General features: G+C 38.5%; 1 protein-coding gene across 7 annotated transcripts in view; it reads right to left on the bottom strand.

Moving 5' to 3' along the window:
* LOC101845814 overlaps window positions 1-4,355 on the bottom strand; it is a 124,842-nt gene that overhangs the window by 17,070 nt on the left and 103,417 nt on the right. For 3 of the 7 annotated variants that reach the window (XM_013082707.2, XM_035969847.1, XM_005089770.3), the window contains one exon: window positions 1,889-2,034. The exons of 3 other annotated variants lie outside the window; for them this stretch is intronic. The gene's annotated coding sequence lies outside the window, so the exon portion shown is untranslated. Of the gene's footprint in view, window positions 1-1,888; window positions 2,035-4,004; window positions 4,089-4,355 lie in introns of all 7 variants that reach the window. One more of the 7 variants, XM_013082706.2, reaches the window with a different exon arrangement.

The raw sequence follows: 4,355 nt of genomic DNA, 5'->3' as shown, positions 1-4,355 counted from the left end.
GTCTGTCTGTCTGTCTGTCTGTCTGTCTGTCTCTCTCTATCTCTCTCTCTTTCTCTCTCCCCCCCCTCTCTCTCTCTCTCTCTCTCTCTCTCTCTCTCTCTCTCTCTCTCTCTCTCTCTCTCTCTCTCTTTATTTCTTTTTTGTGTTCCTATTTCTCACTCTATCTCTTTCTTAATTTCTTTTTTTCTCTCCATTCCCCTGTCCCTTTCTTATTTTTCTCTGTGTCTTTCTTTGTGTTTTTGTTTTTTTGTCTCTTTGTTTCTTTCTTTCACTCTCCCATATTTTGTCTTTATTTACCTCTTTCTCTCTTCCCCAGTCTGTCTGTAAGTCTCGTCTCTTTTCCTCTACCTATTTCTCTATCTTTTACTCTCTTTTCTGTTTTTGTCTTTCTGTATGTCTCTATCTCTCTCTCTCTCTCTCTCTCAGTCTTTCCATCCCCCACGCCCACCCACGTCCACTCACTTATCAGATGTAGGCCACAACAATAATAATGTGTATTATCTGATTCCTGTGACATCTCACGCGAACACTTCTTTACCGTTATCCCGTCAAGCCTTAAGACGTCTGTCAACGTTTGTACAATCCCGTTATCAAATATGTAAATGTCTATTCAATAAAGATTAAATCAATAAACAAAGCCGTGCCACTTTTCCGATTATTTATGAAAATACGCAACTGCAAAAAGGATGGCTACTTCTCTTCTTCCTTCCTCTAAGGGCCAATAGAAGCAATCAAGATGAATTAAGCGTGAACTACCTTTGCATAACACAAGAGAATAGGTACGTCTGCACCTCAATAAGAAGGTTACATTTTGCACCTTGTTTTCTAAGCCCCCGTAATTTCATTACGTAGTCTAGCCTGTTATTTTTCAAATGATTGATCTCAGTTTCCCGTCATTATCTCTTTCGTTCCGTCTTCGGCGTTGCCTCTTCTCCGTTCCTGATTTTGCAACAAATCTGACAGCTTTACAATGATTTAATAATTTTGTCCACAGTAAGTATGCACGAGGGGGACCCTGCTTTCATCAGTGTGGCTATAGTATGAGTTTGTGGTTGTATGTATATATGTTTGTGTGTGTGTGTGTGTGTGTGTGTGTGTGTGTGTGTGTGTATGTGTTTGTATTTGTGAATGTGTGTGTGTTTGTGTGTTTGTGTGTGTGTGTGTTTGTGTGAGTTTGTGTGTGTTTGTGTGTGTGTTTGTGTGTGTTTGTGTGTGTGTTTGTGTGTGTGTGTGTGTTTGTGTTTGTTTGTGTGTGCTTGTGTGTGTATGTGTGTAAGTATGTGTTTGTAAGTGTGTGTTTGAGACTGTTTTATAGTTATTTGTTTTTCTGAACAAGTTTCATAAAATGTGCATTTTGTCTTTTCTTTTTCTTATTTTGCCTCTCTCTTTATTATACTACCATTTCCTTTTTTCAAAAATAATGAATCATGCTTATCACTTAGCGTGCTTGAGTTGGCAGGGAATGTGAAATCTATTTTAATATTAACCGCAGTAAATTAATACTGTTACTTTTAGAAAGCATGATTAAAACATTTGAAGTGATCAAATGAAAAACAGGCTAAGGCACTTAAATCCTATTATGACTTAGTCTATTTTACATATTTATTATGGTTGACTTATGGTTTGCTCTTAACTTGATTCGCAGTTATAAAAATACAGTTTCTGTGTAGTTTTTGAGCTGACTGATTTCTTAAGGATGTTTGCATGACGTATAGTTTTAAATTGAAAGCTAATGCCCTGGGTTTTTCTTAAAGGACCTAACCTCTTTTTCTCCTGACCCCCTCAATAGGTGTACTTTGTACAGATTTCGCAATTTTTGCTTAAGATCTTTCCTGCAAAACAAGAAAACAAGAAAACAAACGGAAAGAAAATCCCCCCCCCCCCTAACCTGTTTCCGACGCAAAATCTTGAAACAGGCTCGCAGAACTCTCAGACACGTATGGGGTCATACAAATACTCTTCTCCCAGTCCTTGAGGAATTTGCAGTGATCGATTTTTGTCCCAGCATCGGGAGATTATTCACACCAGGGAACTCTGCAAGGAAGACACACACTCTATTCAAGACCTGTAAATAAAAAAAAATGCTTGCACCTTTGCATTGCAAGTATATAGGCTTTAAAAAGACCTTGGAACGCTTTTTCGTTATAGATTGAGAGGAGCGGGCGTCCTTTGAAAGACGATATTTTTTTTCTCTCTCCTTTGGAATGTGGGGCCAGGGTTGTGATGGGGTGTAAGTAAAAGATAAAAAAGACATAGAAGAGGAGAGAGAGGAAGAGAGAAAGAGAGAGAGAGAGAGAGAGAGAGAGAGAGAGAGAGAGAGAGGGGGGGGGAGAGGGGGGGAGAGAGAGGGGGGAGGGAGAGATAGAAAGATGGGTAGACAGACAGATAGATAGATAGATAGATAGATAGTTAGAGAGAGGGGGAGAGAATGAAAGAGAAAAAGAAAGAGCGAGAGAGAGAGAAGGAGAGAGAGAGAAAGAGAAAGAAGGAGATAGATAGAGAGAGAAGATAAAATGGAAATAAAACGTCAAAATATTCAATATTTTTTGCACGTGGCTATCTTTTGGAGGAAGATGGTGGTTGGTCATTGTTCGCAATTCTGTTGATAGTAGATTATGTTTCGTTAGAGAGCAAACGATTAAGCGAGGTGAGGCTATGCCAATGATAATTAAAATGACAATGACAATGACAATGACAATGATAATGATAACGACAATGGCAATAATAATGACAACGACAATGGGTAAGCAGCCTTTACTTATCTCTCAGGGGGGGGGGGGTGGATTTGCCTTTTTTGTCAACAATGGCAGTGATGTTGCAACGGTCAGGCGCACTCGCACACTCACGCAACAATAAGTAACAGTTAAATATACATCTCATCTCCTAAAACACCTCCGCTGTGTAAGCATTCTCTCTCTCTCTCTCTCTCTCTCTCTCTCTCTCTCTCTCTCTCTCTCTCTTCCTCTCTCTCTCTCTCTCTTTTTTCTCTCTCTCTCTCTCTCAATCTCTCTCTTTCACTTTCTCTCTCTATTTTTCTTTCTTTCTCATTATCTTCCTTTTTTATCTCCTTTCTTTCTCTCTCTAATTTTTACTCTTTCTCTCTTTCTTTCTCTATCAGTCTATCTTTCTATCCATCCATCTATCTATCTATCTATCTATCTATCTCTTTATCTATCTATCTATCTATCTATATATCTATCTATCTATCTATCTATCTATCTGTATATCTGTCTATCTATCTATCTATCTATTTATTTTTCTTTCTATTTATTTTTCTTTCTTTTCATCCATCAATCTATCTATCTATCTATCTATCTATCTATCTATCTATCTGTCTATCTATCTATCTATTTATCTATTTATCTATCTATCTATCTATATCCATCCATCTTTATTCAGTCTATTGAGTTCTTCCTTATTTAGATTTCTCAGTTTACTCTCTGCTTCAGATGAAATCAACTCAATTTTGGGGTTGGGGGATATAATTTTGACTTTCATTCTTTTTTAAAATTAAGCATCATGAAAGCAGATTAAGCTAAAAATAGAATTTTAATAGACAAATAAGATTTCGGCTATATGGCATTAAAGGGCTTAATTGTAATAGGTCGATAATGAGTGCAAGCTAAACAAGATAAGTAGCTCATTTAGCTATTTAATTGTGATCAAGAATTTTATTTTAAAATTAAAATTGTAACTGCTGACCATTCTGGTTCATTTTTCGGGTATTGAAAACCATACTGGGCGCTCACGAATTAGGTGAGAAAACCATGCCAAATATGGAAAGCATTGTCGCCCTATGGAGAATGTATCATTACAATTAATGTTCACACTGACTGGTAATGAAGAAGCAATTAAAACTGAGATTATTCTGTAAATGTATCCCGAGCTGTAGATCAGTTTACCCATTATAACTAATTCTGGCGGTGGAAATAACGCGCACTGAAAATTTCTGCAAGATTGAATTTGCGTGCCGAAACGTATCTTCCATGATTTGTTCTCGTTACCTTCTCCAGTGACGCACAATTTAGCCGGGGGAATAAGCGGTTGTCCACTCCAGCTGTCACAGGCCTGGGAAGCAGGAAACGGACCTGGCAGGGAAATGAATGGAAATGGAGGTGCGCCACGCGATACCCTGGTCTTTTGGAGAAGTTGAAATGAGTACCGGTGGCCAAATCGGAGTCGCGGGATGGAGAAGAAATTGCAAAATTGTTTCCGAGAGAGGCACAGGGCGTGGAAGTGGGTTGGCAGGAGTAGTAAAAGAAAAAGGAGCAGGTTGAGATCAAGGATGAGAATACGGAGAGACGGAAGAAAAGAGGAGCATGGGAAGGAAGAGAAGAATGAAGAGGGGGAGGGGG

This window comes from Aplysia californica, unplaced genomic scaffold, assembly GCF_000002075.1.
Source record: "Aplysia californica isolate F4 #8 unplaced genomic scaffold, AplCal3.0 scaffold00009, whole genome shotgun sequence".
In the NCBI taxonomy this organism is placed as follows: Eukaryota; Metazoa; Mollusca; class Gastropoda; order Aplysiida; family Aplysiidae; genus Aplysia; species Aplysia californica.
This window is presented reverse-complemented; position numbering and strand designations above follow the sequence as displayed.